The 18,006-nt window shown below is 49.4% G+C and overlaps 1 protein-coding gene across 2 annotated transcripts in view; it reads right to left on the reverse strand.

The window, feature by feature from the left end:
* The window catches only part of LOC139226535 (protein spinster homolog 3-like), a 184,616-nt gene that overhangs the window by 90,655 nt on the left and 75,955 nt on the right, over positions 1–18,006 (reverse strand). The gene's annotated exons all lie outside the window — the stretch shown is intronic.

Consider the following 18,006-nt stretch of genomic DNA (forward strand, 5'->3'; position numbering starts at 1 on the left):
TGGGGCTGGTCAGGCCAGGGATCAGGTGGGGTGTTCGGCCTTAGAGCCAGACCTTGGCGGGCCCGATTGAGTCCACTGGTGGACCACTTAGATCTCGCAGGGGCTATTTTACCCGCCACTGGGTCAAACCCACTCGCACAGCACTGGTTAAGCTGCCCGCAAGGATACTGGTCCCAGGTAGTGTGGCTAACTCTGGTTGGATGTTTGATCATGTGACCTTCTCACCACGTGACATCTGACCATGTGATTCCTGACCCTTGACATCTGACCCTAACCATCCCCTTCCTTTCTCTCTCCCTCTCAGCGCTCTGCCTCCCACAGAAACAAACTATAAGCCCTACCCTTCATTGCGTTGCCTCAATCTTCAAAGGTACCTCAGTTTCACCATTCAAAAACTCCCCCCCCGCCCCACAAAAAAAAATCACTCCCTCATTCACTTCCCCCACACCCTCCAAATCTCTCACATGGGCAACAATGCTGCTCCCTGATGCCTCAAAATACAGACAATTGGGGAGCAAGTTGGAACCATTCCTGGAGGTACAGTCACGTGACGATCTCACGTGACCATCAGTGTTCTCGCTCAGGCCAACATCCCCAGCATCGAAGCACTGACCACGTTCGATCAGCTCCGATGGATGGGCCACGTTGTCTGCCTGCCTGATATAAGACTCCCAACTCCCAGGGCAGAGAAAATGCTCGAAGGACACCCTCAAAGCCTCTTGGAAAAAATGTAATTCCCACCGACTCTTGGGAATCCCTGGCCCAAGAACGCTCAGAGTGGAGGAGAAGCATTCGAGAAGGCGCCGAACACCTCGAGTGTCTTCGCCGGGTGCACGCAGAAGCCAAGTACACTCCCTGTAAACACAGGACTGGAATCACACACCTAGCTCAACACAAGATGGCAGCTGTTGATGATTCAGTTGTTCACATTTACACCTCTTCTAGACTCATCTTTTGTTTCTTTACTTGTCTCATTACCATCTCCTTTTGCCTTGCACCATCATCCCTTTTGTCATTTAATCTCTCCTGCATTCCACCCATCACAGACATTTCCTCTTGTTCGTTCCTCCCCTCTCCCTTTGCCTCTCCTTTTACATTTCCAACCTTTTCCAGTTCTGACGAATGTCATCGACCTGAAACATTAACTCTGTTTCTCTCTCCACAGATGCTGCCTGACCTGCTGAGTGTTTACAGCATTTTCTGTTTTTATTTCAGATTTTGAGCCTCTGCAGTATTTTGCATTTATATTACGAAACAGTATATGATTAAATTTAAACATGAAATGTGTGTAACATATATAAGTGTAGCATGCATGGGAGGGAAGGGTGACTTTCGACCTATGGTGCCCAAAGCTCTCAGCCACTGGAGTCTTCCTTGTGCCATGTCTGTGTCTATTGTAGACTAATTGACAGATTAGTCAAAAACTCCATGATCATTGTACCATATTGTTGGCTACCAGGATGGTGGAAGGCGAACTAGATGGACCTTGGTCTTTTATTATCTAGCTATTCCTACATTCTTATAGTGCATTCTTCGGTTGGATAGCTCTTGGTCGGCCAGTGTGGACACAACGGCCGAAAGGGCCTCCTTCCGTGCTGTAAATTTCTATGATTCTATGAAGCACAAACAGCAGAAGGAGTGTACGACAAACTATGAAGCTATGCAGAGAGAGAGAGCGAGAGAGAGAGGTGACCATGAGAGAGATGAGAGAGAGAGGTAAGTGCAATATAGAGCTCCATCTAGTGGACTACTTTGGTAATGCACCCACTGCTGTTTATACAATAAAAAGATTGAAGCCAGCTTGCGTGGGTGTGCTTTAGTGATGTCGTAAGAATATATCACATTGGCGAACAAGGATAGGATAATCGGATTCCCTAGCTGAAATTTTTGTTGCTGAATGATTCAGCCAACTGACAGAGAGACGTTGAGAGCTTCTTTGTTTTGCAGAAAAGCTAAAAATCCAAGGTAAATTACAAGCACACTTAGCTGAACGGTCAGTGTTCAGATGGCCACGCCTATGGGAATAATAGGGCACTTGTATGAGTTCCAATGTGACCTAGAGACTTTCGGAGCATATGTGGAGCAGTTAGAAATGTTTTTCACCGCAAATAGTATCATTGAAGTCCTCGATGATGAAAACCATAACCAGGTAGTGTCAGAAAGAAATGGGCTATTTTCCTGACTGAAGCTGGCCCTGAGGTGTATGAAAGCCTGAAAAAATGTGCTTGTTCCCGTCAAGCCAAAGCACACACCACTGAAAGAGATTTAGAACAGCACTATAGTCCTGAGCCCCTGGAAATTGCTGAAAGTTATCGTTTTGGAATACGAGATCAATTAGCTGACAAGAGTATCAGTGGTTACATTGTAGCTTTAATTTCGGAAACTTTCAGGACTGAGCATTGCCTGACCGCTTTGTTTGTGGGCTGAAAAATGAAACAATCAGAAGAAAGTTGTTGACAATCCCTAACTTGACTTTTCATTTAGCTTGTCAGACAGCTATGTTGATGGATATGGCCGATCAATATTCCCGAGAATTTCATACCATTTCCAGTCGTCAGACAACCGAGGTGAATCGCCTGCAGGTTAAAAGTAAAAGGCGGTTGGGCCCCAAGGCCTCAGCAGCTGGCCACGGTAACAGTGAATTGAAGTCGTGCTGTCAGTGCCTGGGACCACACATTGCTCAAAGCTGTCCATATGTGAAGGCAGAGTGTTTCTTCTGCAAGAAAACTAGGCATCTTAGGAAGGCATGTCAACTGAAGAGTAAATCGATGTTCAATGCTATGAGTAGAAATCGCCAGAGACTACATAGCATTGAAGAGAAGCAACAGCACGAGGAGTTTCTGGAGATACACGTCATCAGGAGCACGAGGGCACCTAACAACGATTCACGATGTATCGTCATCCAAGTGGACATTGCAGGAACCAGGATACACACACCTTAACGAGGCGTTGCGAGATGTCTTTGTTATGGGGATTGGCCATGAGGGTCTCCTCACAAGCTGCTATCAACTGAACCTACAGACAGCCTGCAGCAAGCCATCAACATTTATGACCTCTACTTGCAGCACCAAGCAGATGATCCACACGGTCTCAAACCCAGCAGGTACTATTCACAGGATAGCGCCTGTCACGGACAAAACTGCAGAACGTGGCTCTGCCCAGGGCAGAGAGCACAGACCTCAGGGTCTTGGAACTCAGAGTCCGCCGAGGGGGGCTAATCGAGTAACACCCGGCTGGCGCTGCGGAGGAAGCCATGGGGCTCACCGGTGCAGGTTTGCGGAGTATACGTGCAATACCTGCCACACGAAAGGCCACCTTCAGCGTATGTGCAAAAGAGACACGACTCACTGTGTGGCTGAGGAGATGGTAGATGATCTGCTATCCAGCGAGGAGCATTGCAGTTTAGCTCGACGGGCATCCCAGCCCCAGGTAGAAGAAGATGATGCGTTTGGACTGTATACATGTACCGATGGTTTGGCCCCAGTGATTATGGAAGTCAAGATTAACGGAGTCCCAGTGAGTATGGAAGTGGACACAGGGTCGGGTCAGTCGCTGATGAGTCAGGAAACTTTTGATAAACTGTGGATCAACCCAGCTGCATGACCTAAGCTGGTCCCGGTCACGGCGAAGCTGCGTACCTACACCAAGGAACTGATACCTGTCCTTGGCAGAGCGGATGTGCAGGTATCTCACGGTGGTGAGACGCACGGTTTACCTTTGTGGATCATTGCAGGCGATGGGCCGACACTACTCGACAGGAGATGGATGGGGAAGGTCCGTGGGAGCTGGGAAGACTTCATTCCTCCACAGACCGCTGTCCCCCATGTTCACAGGCAGAGCAGGCCTCCACCTTCGGATCGGATGGCAGCGAAGGAAGCGTGTGTGGGGTTGGGCAGAGCAGCGGTGGCCGTCGACTCCCCCCTGCAAAGTCTGAGAGTGAGAAAGAGGCACTGGAACCAGCAGCAGCGCCGATCGAGCTGGAGAAGCGAGAAGGGCTTTGACGGGCTGCTCCAGCAGGCACCGTCAGCCCGCAGGCAGAGGCGGCCGTTTGTGGGGTTTGCAGCAGGAGGATCGGCTGCGGTGGATGTGTGTGTGTGTGTGGCGACTCCCGGGCAAAAAGGTCAGCTGCGTGGGGTGCTCAGCAGGATGCGCCGGTGCGGGGGCCAGTGCGTTGCGGCTCCCGGGTGCCTTCAGAGATGGCGACGAGCCTCGTGGCAGCAGAGTTCTGCAGAGAGACACAAGCAGGCACCAGCAGAGCACCTAAAATGGCGGCGCCCAGTAGAAGCCTCGTGGGCAAAACAAAATGGCGTCTTCAAAGGGAAATGTACCCGGGAGTCTTAAAGGGCCTTACACCGTTGGCGGTCCCCACAAAGAGACTTTTGTAAGAGCAAGAGTGAGTCAAAATGATAACTGTGATTTGTATGATGACGTGATTTATGACAAGAGTTAATATTTTGATGCTAAAATGATTGAGATGATTGGTGAAAAGAGTTAATATCACAATGCACAGTTAAAAGGGTTAATGGATCTGTGACTAACATGACTAATGGATTAATGCGATTTCTGATTTTATGTGATTTATGCAATTGTTCAGCAGCTGCAGACAAGCCGCAAAGGCAACTATTTACTGAGAACAGAGGCAACGCACTAGTTGCCATACCCTGTCTCAGCGCAGCCCATTACCTCAGGCAAAAAGGGGCAGTATGCCGCCACCATACCTCACCCAGTGGAGCTGGGATTTAATAACTGCAACCTTTTGATATAACTCTTCAACGAATACAAATGTACTGTCTATGTGTACCTGCTTTCTACTGGAGATTATGTTTGTGTTCTTGTATCACCCATGTAAGGACTTGCTTGCACCAGATCGCAAGCATAATCTCTACATGGGGGGAAGGGGAAAGTGGATGATCATGTCACACTCACAAATCAACCAGAACGAACAAGGCCGAGGTTACCGGCAATTTGCTTTTGGAACTGGGGGGGGGAGTGAGATGTTATGTATTGTCCATGTACATTCACTATATAGTTACAATGGTGCGCCACAAGGGGCACTGTGGTGGGAGACCCGAAAATACCTGCGAGACAGAGTATAAAAGGCTGCCCAGCACACCTGAAGGGCACTCTGGAGTTACACAATAAAGGACCACGGTCACATCAGTTACTACAACGCCAGACTGTGCGAAGTCAGTGATTTGAGTGCTACATACATTACAAGAAGGACAAATGTTCATTGTGATTGATAACCATTCGAAGTGAGTAGAGGTGTTTCCAAAGCGGGAAAAAAACAACAAGTAAAAGACTTCATATGGCCTCCCGGAAGAAATTGTGTCTGACGGGCCGCAATTTTGTTCAGAAGAATTTGCACAGTTCATGAGCAGAAATGGTGTGAACATACCAAAGTTCCACCATACCACCCTGTTTCAAATGGTGCAGCAGAGTGCACAGTACAAATTGTAAAACGTGCCCTCATCATGCAAATGTTGGATCCAAATCCAAAGAAACGGCAGTTGTCGTTGGACCACAAATTGGCAAATTTTCTGATCACTTATCGTAATACTCCTCATACAACTACTAGTAGATCACCAGCAGAGTTGTTTCTCAAACGACAGCCACGAACCAGGTTCTCATTGTTAAAGTCAAACTTGGCACAGTCAGTAGAAGAGAAACAATTGAGACAGAAAAAGAATCATGATAGAGGTAGAGTGAAAGAGAAAAGTGTGAAATTAAATCAGAAGGTTAGAGTGAAGAACCATCACCATAAATAGTTAAAGTGGTTACCAGGAAGAGTAGTGAAGATATGTGGTCCTCGCACATATTTGGTCAAGAAGTTTGATCGTGGACAGGTTAGGTTTGTTCACATTGATCATATTTTACCTACAGATGTGAAAGGAGTTTGAAAGTTGGAATTATTCGATTATTTCTGATGAGTCCGATAATCTTGTTACAAGTAGAGTACCAGTAGCAAATCCTACATCAGATATACTAGAAACAAGTCCAAGAGAAACATAGAAACATAGAAAATAGGTGCAGGAGTAGGCCATTCGGCCCTGCGAGCCTGCACCACCATTTACTAAGATCATGGCTGATCACCACCTCAGTACCCATTTCCTGCTTTCTCTCCGTACCCCTTGATCCCTTTAGCCGTAAGGGCCATATCTAACTCCCTCTTGAATATATACAATGAATTGGCATCAACAACTCTCTGCGGTAGAGAATTCCACTGGTTAACAATTCTCTGAGTGAAGACGTTTCTCCTCATCTCGGTCCTAAATGGCTTACCCCTTATCCTTAGACTGTGTCCCCTGGTTCTGAACTTCCCCAACATCGGAAACATTCTTCCTGCATCTAACCTGTCCAGTCCTGTCAGAATTTTATATGTTTCTATGAAATCCCCTCTCATCCTTTTAAACTCCAGTGAATACAGGCCCAGTTGATCCAGTCTCTCCTTATATGTCAGTCCTGCCATCCCGGGAATCAGTCTGGTGAACCTTCGCTGCACTCTCTCAATAGCAAAACGTCCGTCCTCAGATTAGGAGACCAAAAATGAACACAATATTCCAGATGAGGCCTCATTAAGGCCCTGTACAACTGCAGTAAGACCTCCCTGCTCCTAAACTCAAATCCCCTAGCTGTGAAGGCCAACATACCATTTGCCTTCTTCACCGCCTGCTGTACCTGCATGCCAACTTTCAATGACTGATGTACCATGACACCCAGGTCTTGTTGCACCTCCCCTTTACCTAGTCTGCCGCCATTCAGATAATCTGCCTTTGTATTTTTGCCACCAAAGTGGATAACCTCACATTTAACCACATTATATTGCATCTGCCATACATTTGCCCACTCACCTAACCTGTCCAAGTCACCCTGCAGCCTCTTAGCGTCCTCCTCACTGCTCACACCGCCACCCAGCTTAGTGCCATCTGCAAACTTGAAGATATTGCACTCAATTCCTTCATCTAAATCATTGATGTACATTGTAAATAGCTTGGGTCCCAGCACTGAGTTCTGCAGCACCCCACTAGTCACTGCCTACCATTCTGAAAAGGACCCGTTTATCCCGACTCTCCACTTCCTGTCTGCCAACCAGTTCTGTATCCACATCAATACATTACCCCCAATACCATGTGCTTTAACGTTGCACACCAATCTCTTGTGTGGGACCTTGTCAAAAGTCTTTTTTAAGTCCAAATACACCACATCCACTGGTTCTCCCTTATCCACTCTACTAGTTACATCCTCAAAAAATTCTAGAAGATTTGTCAAGCATGATTTCCCTTTCATAAATGCATGCTGACTTGCACCGATCCTGTCACTGCTTTCCAAATGCCCTGCTATTTTATCTTTAATAATTGATTCCAACATTTTCCCCACTACTGATGTCAGGCTAACCGGACTATAATTCCCCGTTTTCTCTCTCCCTCCTTTCTTAAAAAGTGATGTTACATTAGCTACCCTCCAGTCCATAGGAAAGTCGAATTTAAGTCTGAGTCCGAGTCAGATGGACAAACAGTCTGAAGCTGAACAGAGTCCAAATGCAGATCAAGGGTTACCCTTGGAGACAAATTATCCTCAGGCTCAGCCTAGAATGAGTCTAAGTTCGACACCATGTTTGAAAGGTTTTGTTCAAGACCGAAGGTATCCTCTTCGAGCAGGAAACAAGAGGTTAAGTTTGATTTGTGAACATGGCAAAATAAGTCCATATGTTTTGTTGTGTATACCATGCACGTTATGTATGATGGTTATTTTGTTATGATTACTTCTTCATTAAGAAGGGAGAAGTGTAATAGAGAGCTCCCCCTAGTGGACTACTGCTCCACCATGTGGACTACTGTGGTAATGCAACCACGGCTGTTTATACAATAAAAAGATTGAAGCCATCTTGGGTGTGTGTGCTTTAGTGATGTTGTAAGAATATATCACAGTGAGTGAGAGAGAGAGTGAGGTGAGCGAGAGAGGTGAGTGAAAGAGAGAGATGGCGAGAGAGAGATTGAAAGAGAGGTGAGCAAAAGAGAGAGAGAGCGGTGAGCGAGAGAGAGAAATGAGCGAGAGAGAGATGAGCGAGAGAGAGAGGTGAGCGAGAGAGAGAGAGGTGAGCGAAAGAGAGAGAGGTGAGCGAGAGAGAGAGAGGTGAGCGAGAGAGAGAGAGAGGTGAGCGAGAGAGAGAGAGAGAGGTGAGCGAGAGAGAGAGAGAGAGGTGAGCGAGAGAGAGAGAGAGAGGTGAGCGAGAGAGAGAGAGAGGTGAGCGAGAGAGAGAGAGAGAGGTGAGCGAGAGAGAGAGAGAGAGGTGAGCGAGAGAGAGAGGTGAGCGAGAGAGAGAGGTGAGCGAAAGAGAGAGGTGAGCGAAAGAGAGAGAGAGGTGAGCGAGAGAGAGAGGTGAGCGAAAGAGAGAGAGGTGAGCGAAAGAGAGAGAGGTGAGCGAGAGAGAGAGAGAGGTGAGCGAGAGAGAGAGAGAGGTGAGCGAGAGAGAGAGAGAGGTGAGCGAGAGAGAGAGAGGTGAGCGAGAGAGAGAGAGGTGAGCGAGAGAGAGAGAGAGAGGTAAGCGAGAGAGAGAGAGGTGAGCGAAAGAGAGAGAGGTGAGAGAGAGAGAGAGGTGAGAGAGAGAGAGGTGAGCGAGAGAGAGAGAGGTGAGCGAAAGAGAGAGAGGTGAGCGAAAGAGAGAGAGGTGAGCGAGAGAGAGAGGTGAGCGAGAGAGAGAGGTGAGCGAGAGAGAGAGGTGAGCGAGAGAGAGGTGAGCGAGAGAGAGGTGAGCGAGAGAGAGAGAGAGAGAGAGGGGAGCGAGAAAGAGAAAGAGAGGTGAGCGAGAGAGAGAGAGGAGTGAGCGAGAGAGAGAGGTGAGCGAGAGAGAGAGGTGAGCGAGAGAGGTGAGCGAGAGAGGTGAGCGAGAGAGAGCGAGGGAGGGAGAGGTGAGTGAGAGAGAGAGAGGTGAGCGAGAAAGAGAGAGAGAGAGGGGAGCGAGAAAGAGAGGTGAGCAAGAGAAAGAGAGAGAGGGGTGAGCAAGAGAGAGAGAGGTGAGCGAGAAAGAGAGAGAGAGGTGAGCGAGAAAGAGAGAGAGAGAGGGGAGCGAGAAAGAGAGAGAGAGGGGAGCGAGAGAGAGAGAGAGGTGAGCGAGAGAGAGAGAGAGGTGAGTGAAAGAGAGAGAGGTGAGTGAAAGAGAGAGAGGTGAGCGAGAGAGAGAGAGAGAGGTGAGCGAAAGAGAGAGGTGAGCGAGAGAGAATGAGGTGAGCGAGAGAGAGAGAGAGGTGAGCGAAAGAGAGAGAGGTGAGCGAGAGAGGTGAGCGAGAGAGAGAGAGAGGTGAGCGAAAGAGAGAGAGGTGAGCGAAAGAGAGAGAGGAGCGAGAGAGGTGAGCGAGAGAGAGAGAGGTGAGCGAAAGAGAGAGAGGTGAGCGAGAGAGAGGTGAGCGAAAGAGAGAGAGAGGTGAGCGAAAGAGAGAGAGGTGAGCGAAAGAGAGAGAGGTGAGCGAAAGAGAATGAGGTGAGCGAAAGAGAATGAGGTGAGCGAGAGAGGGGAGCGAGAGAGAGAGAGAGGTGAGCGAAAGAGAGAGAGGTGAGCGAGAGAGAGAGAGGTGAGCGAAAGAGAGAGAGGTGAGCGAAAGAGAATGAGGTGAGCGAGAGAGAGAGAGAGAGAGAGAGAGAGGTGAGCGAAAGAGAGAGAGGTGAGCGAAAGAGAATGAGGTGAGCGAGAGAGGGGAGCGAGAGAGAGAGAGAGGTGAGCGAAAGAGAGAGAGGTGAGCGAGAGAGAGAGAGAGGTGAGCGAAAGAGAGAGAGGTGAGCGAAAGAGAGAGGTGAGCGAAAGAGAGAGAGGTGAGCGAAAGAGAGAGAGGTGAGCGAAAGAGAGAGAGGAGCGAGAGAGAGAGAGAGAGGTGAGCGAAAGAGAGAGAGGTGAGCGAGAGAGGGGAGCGAGAGAGAGAGAGAGAGGTGAGCGAAAGAGAGAGAGGTGAGCGAAAGAGAGAGAGGTGAGCGAAAGAGAGAGAGGAGCGAGAGAGAGAGAGAGAGGTGAGCAAGAGAGAGAGAGAGGTGAGCGAAAGAGAGAGAGGTGAGCGAAAGAGAGAGAGAGGGAGGGAGAGGTGAGCAAGAGAAAGAGAGAGAGAGGGGAGCGAGAAAGAGAAAGAGAGGTGAGAGAGAGGTGAGCGAAAGAGAGAGAGGTGAGCGAGAGAGAATGAGGTGGGCAAGAGAGGTGAGCGAGAGAGAGAGAGGGAGGGAGAGGTGAGCAAGAGAGAGAGAGAGGTGAGCGAGAGAGAGAGAGGTGAGCGAGAGAGGTGAGCGAGAGAGAGAGAGGTGAGCGAGAGAGAGAGAGAGGTGACTGAGAGAGAGAGAGGTGAGCGAGAGAGGTGAGCGAGAGAGAGGGAGGGAGAGGTGAGCAAGAGAGAGAGAGAGGTGAGCGAGAGAGGTGAGCGAGAGAGAGAGAGGTGAGCGAGAGAGGCGAGCGAGAGAGAGAGAGGTGAGCGAAAGAGAGAGAGGGAGGGAGAGGTGAGCAAGAGAGAGAGAGAGAGGTGAGCGAGAAAGAGAAAGAGAGGTGAGCGAGAGAGAGAGAGAGGAGTGAGCGAGAGAGAGAGAGAGGTGAGTGAGAGAGAGAGAGGTGAGTGAGAGAGAGAGAGGTGAGCGAGAAAGAGAGAGAGAGGGGAACGAGAAAGAGAGGTGAGCGAGAGAAAGAGAGAGAGGGGTGAGCAAGAGAGAGAGAGGTGAGCGAGAAAGAGAGAGAGAGATGAGCGAGAAAGAGAGAGGGGAGCGAGAGAGAGAGAGAGAGGGGAGCGAGAGAGAGAGAGAGAGGTGAGCGAGAGAGAGAGATAGGTGAGCGAGAGAGAGAGAGAGGTGAGCGAAAGAGAGAGAGAGGTGAGCGAAAGAGAGAGAGAGGTGAGCGAGAGAGAATGAGGTGAGCGAGAGAGAGAGAGAGGTGAGCGAAAGAGAGAGAGAGGTGAGCGAAAGAGAGAGAGAGGTGAGCGAAAGAGAAAGAGAGGTGAGCGAAAGAGAGAGAGAGGTGAGCGAAAGAGAGAGAGGTGAGCGACAGAGAGAGAGGTGAGCGAGAAAGAGAGAGAGGTGAGCGAGAAAGAGAGAGAGAGGGGAGCGAGAAAGAGAGAGAGAGGGGAGCGAGAAAGAGAGAGAGAGAGGTGAGCGAGAAAGAGAGAGAGAGGTGAGCGAGAGAGGGGTGAGCACGAGAGAGAGAGGTGAGCGCGAGAGAGAGAGGTGAGCGCGAGAGAGAGAGGTGAGCGCGAGAGACAGGTGAGCGTGGGAGAGAGAGAGAGGTGAGCGAGAAAGTGAGAGAGAGGTGAGCGAGAAAGAGAGAGAGAGGTGAGCGAGAAAGAGAGAGGGAGGTGAGTGCGAGAGAGAGAGAGGTGAGCGAGAGAGAGGTGAGAGAGAGAGAGGTGAGCGAGAAAGAGAGAGAGAGGTGAGCGAGAGAGGTGAGCGAGAGAGGGGTGAGCGCGAGAGAGAGAGGTGAGCGCGAGAGAGAGAGGTGAGCGCGAGAGACAGGTGAGCATGGGAGAGAGAGAGAGAGGTGAGCGAGAAAGAGAGAGAGAGGTGAGCGAGAGAGAGAGGTGAGCGAGAAAGAGAGAGGGAGGTGAGCGAGAAAGAGAGAGAGAGAGAGAGAGAGGTGAGCGAGAGAGAGAGAGGTGAGAGAGAGAGAGAGAGGTGAGCGAGAAAGAGAGAGAGGTGAGCGAGAAAGAGAGAGAGAGGTGAGCGAGACAGAGAGAGAGGTGAGAGAGAGGGGTGAGCGAGAGAGGTGAGCGAAAGAGAGAGGTGAGCGCGAGAGAGAGAGAGAGAGATGAGCGAGAGAGAGAGAGGTGAGCGAGAGAGAGGTGTGAGAGAGAGGTGAGCGAGAAAGAGAGAGAGGTGAGCGAGAGAGGTAAGCGAGAGAGAGAGGTGAGCGAGAGAGAGGTGTGAGAGAGAGAGAGGTGAGCGAGAAAGAGAGAGAGGTGAGCGAGAAAGAGAGAGGTGAGTGAGAAAGAGAGGTAAGCGAGAGAGAGAGGGGTGAGCGAGAGAGAGAGAGAGGTGAGAGAGAGAGGGGTGAGCGAGAGAGAGAGGTGAGCGAAAGAGAGAGAGAGGTGAGCGAGAGAGAGAGAGAGGTGAGCGAGAGAGAGAGAGGGGTGAGGGAAAGAGAGAGAGAGGTGAGCGAGAGAGAGAGAGGTGAGTGAGAAAGAGAGGTAAGCGAGAGAGAGAGAGAGACACAGAGAGGTGAGCGAGAGAAAGATAGAAGGCGCACGAGCGATCAGCAAGAAGACTGCCCAATGATGGCAGCGAGCAGCTTCGGTTAACAAGAATAGCCGACTGCTCCTGGTATTCCCAGGCGATCACCCATCCAAATACTAACCAGGCCTGACACTGCTTAGATCCAGAGATCAGACAGGATGGAGTACTTTCAGAGTCATCATCATCATCATCATAGGCAGTCCCTCGGAATCGAGGAAGACTTGCTTCCACTCTTAAAATGAGTCCTTAGGTGGCTGAACAGTCCAATACGAGAGCCACAGTCCCTGTCACAGGTGGGACAGATAGTCGTTGAGGGAAGGGGTAGGTGGGACTGGTTTGCCGCACGCTCTTTCCGCTGCCTGCGCTTGATTTCTGCATGCTCCCGGCGTTGAGACTCGAGGTGCTCAGTGCCCTCCCGGATGCACTTCCTCCACTTAGGGCGGGCGGTCTTTGGCCAGAGACTCCCAGGTGTCAGTGGGGATGTTGCACTTTATCAGGGAGGCTTTGAGCGTATCCTTGTAACGTTTCCTCTGCCCACCTTTGGCTCGTTTGCCGTGAAGGAGTTCCAAGTAGAGCTTTGGGAGTCTCGTGTCAGGCATGCGAACGATGTGGCCTGCCCAGCGGAGCTGTTCTAGTGTGGTTAGTGCTTCAATGCTGGGGATGTTGGCCTGGTCGATGGCACTAATGTTGGTGCGCCTGTCCTCCCAGGGGACTTGTAGGATCTTGCGGAGACATCGTTGGTGGTATTTCTCCAGCGACTTGAGGTGTCTACTGTACATGGTCCATGTCTTTGAGCCATACAGGAGGAAGTGTATTACTACAGCCCTGTAGACCATGAGCTTTCAGAGTCGCGCAATAGTGGGCTGCAACCAGCTTTGGTTCTTCACACTCAAAGACTTGCTGCTTTGTATCTGTTTTTTTGCTGTCTTATTTTCTGCTGCTTTTTTTCCCCACTCTATGTTGAACCCCTTGCCTGTGTGTAGCAGCAGGAGAATATGCAGCAAAGTAATAGTCAAAGAAAAGAGAGCGAGAGAGAGAGTGTGGGAGCGAGCAGCACAAAGGATGTGGATTGATTAATGGCAGTGTGAGTGTGTGGGGCTGTGAGCAGCCTCTGGCAGCAGCAAAAGCCTACTGCACCTGGTATTCCCAGGCAGCCTCCCATGCAAGTACTAACCAGGCCTGACTCTGTGTAGGTTTCTGATATCAGACGTTTGCAGACTAGTGTAGCCGTAAGTATTGGCTGACTGGCTGTCTCTTCACTTAAAGGCACAATCCTGTCGCTCATTCCTTTTTTCCTCATCTATACATCAACAGCCTTTCGAGCTCAGTTCTGGCGACTTTGTCTCCCCGCTCCCGTCCTGCTGACCCTTTAAGGCTCCTGCCTCTTGCTCCCTCCCCTAGACTTGTGTGGGGTTGGGTCAAGCCAGGGATCAGGTGCGGTTTTCGGCCTCAGAGCCAGGCCTTGGCGGGCCCGATTGAATCCATTGGCGGGCCGGTTAGATCTCGCGGGCCCTATTTTACCCTCCACTGGTTCAAACCCACCCACAAGGCATTGGTTAAGCTGCCCGCAAGGATACTGATCCCAGGTAGTGCTGCCAACTCTGGTTGGAGGTATTCCTGGAGGTTTGATCATGTGACCTTCTCACCATGTGACATCTGACCATGTGATTCCTGACCCTTGACATCTGACCCTAACCACCCCCTTCCTTTCCCTCTGGTTCAGCGCTCTGCCTCCCACAGAAACAAACTACAAGCCCTACCCTTCATTGCCTTGCCTCAGTCTTCAAAAGGTTCCTCAGTTTCACCATTTACTCACCCTCCACCCCAAATTACTCCCTCACACCACCCCCAAATCCCTCACTTGGCCAAAAACACTGCTCTCTGATGCCTCAAAATACAGACAATCGGACAGCAGCCTTTTCTCCCGGGTCCTGTTGCCAACTCTGGTTGCAACCATTCCTGGAAATATGGTCATGTGACAATCTCACCACATGACATCTGACCATGTGATGCCTGATCAAGTGACATTCAGCCACACGACTTCTACAAAGGTCATTGTATCCAGGAATGTTTATGTCATGTATGTACATGCTGTTTGTAGCCACCAGATAGCGTCATTGTTGGAGGCCACTGAGCAGCATGCACATGGTGCTGCTCGGGTATAAAAGGCCAGCCATTGTGAGAGTCAGGCACTTTGGGCCGTAATAAAGCAGGGTGTACCTTGTTCAGTTAAACAGTACTCAGTATGTACCTTTATTGCACAAATAACAGTTTAATTCCCATTCCTGCCCATGTTTAAGCCAGGTCTCCGTTATAGCCACTATATCATAACGCCTTGTGTCAACTTGAGCCTCCAATCATCAACCTTATTTCTAACACACGGGCATTGTTACAGCATGCTGGTTGGCTTTGCTTTTTCCAACAACAACAGCTTGTATTTATATATCACCTTTAACATAGTAAAACGTCCCAAGGCGCTTCACAGGAGTATTGTAAAATAAAATTTGACACCAAGCCACATAAGGAGAAATTAGAGCCGGTAACCAAAAGTTTGGTCAAAGAGGTAGGTTTTAAGGGCGACTTAAGGAGGAGAGAGAGGTGGAGAGGTTCAGGGAGTGAGTTCCAGAGCTTCGGGCCTTGGCATCTGAAGGTACGGCCACCGATGGTTGAGCGATTATAACCAGGGATGCTCAAAAGGTCCAAAATAGAGGAGCACAGATATCTTGGGGGGTTGTGGGGTCGGAGGGGAATACAGAGATAGGGAGGGGCGAGGCCAGGGAGGAATGTGAAAACAAGAACCAGAATTTTAAAATCGAGGCATAGCATAACCGGGATCTAATGTAGGTCAGCGAGCACAGGGGCGATGGGTGAAAGGGACTTGGTGCGAGTTAGGACACGGGCAACAAGGTTTTGGATGACTTCAAGTTTACGTTGGGTAGAATGTGGGAGATCAGCCAGGAGTGCATTGAAAGTGTCAAGTTTAGAGGTAACAAAGGCGTGGATGAGGGTTTCAGCAGCAGATGAGCTGAGGCAAGGGCAGAGACGGGCGATGTTACGGAGGTGGAAATAGGCGGTTTTAGTTATGGCACAGATATGTGGCCGGAAGTTCATTTCACCGTCCACTATGAGTCTAAGATTGTGAACAGTCTGGTTCAGCCTCAGACAGGTTCTAGGATGGAGTCGGTGGCTAGCGAACAGATTTTGTGCTGGGGACCAAAGACAATGGCTTCAGTCGTCCCAATATTTGGTTGGAGGAAATTTCTGCTCACCCAGTACTGGATGTCAGACAAGCAGTGCGACAATTGAGAGACAGTGGAGGGGTGGAGAGAAGTGGTGGTGAAGTAGAGCTGGGTGTCGTCAGCGTACATGTGGAAACTGACGCTGTGTTTTAGGATGATGTCACCGAGAGGCAGTGTTTAGATGAGAAACAGAAGAGGGCCAAGGACAGATTCTTGGGGGACACCAGAGGCAACGGTGAAAAGAAGCCATTGCAGGTGATTCTCTGGCTACCATTAGTAGATAAGAATGGAGCCAGTCTAGTGCAGTCCCACCCAGCTGGACAGCGGTGGAGAGGCGTTGGAGGAGGATGGAGTGGTCAACCGTATCAAAGGCTGCAGACAGGTCAGGAAGGATGAGGAGGGATAGGTGGACGAATTAACTGCGCAGGCAGCAGTTAACGGATATGATGTAATTGGCATCACGGAGACATGGCTCCAGAGTGACCAAGGCTGGCAACTCAACATACAGGGATATTCAACAGTTAGGAAGGACAGACAGAAAGGAAAAGGAGGCGGGGTGACATTGCTGGTTAAAGAGGAAATTAATACAATAATAAGGAAGGACATTAGCCTGGATGATGTGGAATCGGTATGGGTGGAGCTATGGAATAACAAAGGGCAGAAAACGCTAGTGGGAGTTGTGTACAGACCACCAAACAGTAGTAGTGAGGTTGGGGATCACCTCAACTTTACATAGGGTAGAATGTGGGAGGCCAGCCAGGAGTGCGTTGGAATAGTCAAGTCTGGAGGTAACAAAGGCGCAGATGAGGGTTTCAGCCGCAGATGAGCGGAGTCGGAACAGAGTCGGGCGATGTTACGAAGGTGGAAATAGGCGATCTTATATATGGCACGGATGTGTGGTTGGAAGCTCATTTCAGGGTCAACTATGAGGCCAAGATTGCGACCAGTCGACTCCAGGCTCAGGCAGATTCTAGGGAGAGGGATGGAATCGGTGGCTGGGGAACGGATTTTATCGTGGGAATCAAAGACAATGGCTTCAGTCGTCCCAAGGTAACTTCGATGGTATGAGACGTGAATTGGCTAGAATAGACTGGCGAGTGATACTTAAAGGGTTGACGGTGGATAGGCAATGGCAAACATTGAAAGATCACATGGATGAACTTCAACAATTGTACATCCCTGTCTGGAGTAAAAATAAAACGGGGAAGGTGGCTAACAAGGGAAATTAAGGATAGTGTTAAATCCAAGGGCGAGGCATATAAAATGGCCAGAAAAAGCAGCAAATCTGAGGACTGGAGAATTTAGTAATACAGCAGAGGAGGACAAAGGGTTTAATTTGGAGGGGGAAAATAGAGTATGAGAGGAAGCTTGCTGCCAACATAAAAACTGACTCCAAAAGCTTCGACAGATATGTGAAGAGAAAAAGATTAGTGAAAACAAACGTAGGTCCCTTGGAGTCAGATTCAGGTGTATTTATAATGGGGAGCAAAGAAATGGTGGACCAGTTAAACAAATACTTTGGTTCTGTCTTCACGAAGGAAGACACAAATAACCTTCTGGAAATACTAGGGGACCGAGGGTCCAGTGAGAAGCAGGAACTGAAGGAAATCCTTATTAGGCAGGAAATTGTGTAAGGGAAATTGATGGGATTGAAGGCCGATAAATCCCCAGGGCCTGATAGACTGCATCCCAGAGTACTTAAGGAAGTAGCTCTAGAAATAGTGGATGCATTGGTGATCATTTTCCAACAGTCTATCGACTCTGGATCGGTTCCTATGAACTGGAGGGTAGCTAATGTAACACCACTTTTTAAGAAAGGAGGGAGAGAGAAAACGGGTAATTATAGACCGGTGAGCCTGCCATCAGTAGTGGGGAAAATTTTGGAATCAATTATTAAACATGAAATAGCAGCACATTTGGAAAGCAGTGACGGGATCAGTCCAAGTCAGCATGGATTTATGAAAGGGAAATCCTGCTTGACAAATCTTCCAGAATTTTTTTGAGGATGTAACTAGTAGAGTGGAAGAGGGAGAACCAGTGGATGTGGTGTATTTGGACTTTCAAAAGGCTTTTGGCAAGGTCCCACACAAAGAGATTGGTGTGCAAAATTAAAGCACATGGTATTGGGAGTAATGTACACACGTGGATAGAGAACTGGTTGGCAGACAGGAAGCAGAGCATAAACGGGTCCTTTTCAGAATGGCAGGCAGTGACTAGTGAGGTGCCGCAGGGCTCAGTGCTGGGACCCCAGCTATTTACAATATACATTAATGATTTGGATGCGGGAATTGAATGTAATATCTCCAAGTTTGCAGATGACATTCAGCTGGGTGGCGGTGTGAGCTGTGAGGAAGATGCTAAAAGGCTGCAGGCTGACTTGGACAGGTTAGGTGAGTGGGCAAATGCATGGCAGATGCAGTATAATGTGGATAAATGTGAGGTTATCCACTTTGGGGGCAAAAACACAAAGGCAGAATATTATCTGAATGGTGGCACATTAGGAAAAGGGGAGGTGCAACGAGACCTGGGTGTCATGGTTCATCAGTCATTGAAAGTTGGCATGCAGCTACAGCAGGCG

The sequence above is a fragment of the Pristiophorus japonicus genome, chromosome 16 (genome assembly GCF_044704955.1).
Source record: "Pristiophorus japonicus isolate sPriJap1 chromosome 16, sPriJap1.hap1, whole genome shotgun sequence".
Taxonomy (NCBI): domain Eukaryota; kingdom Metazoa; phylum Chordata; class Chondrichthyes; family Pristiophoridae; genus Pristiophorus; species Pristiophorus japonicus.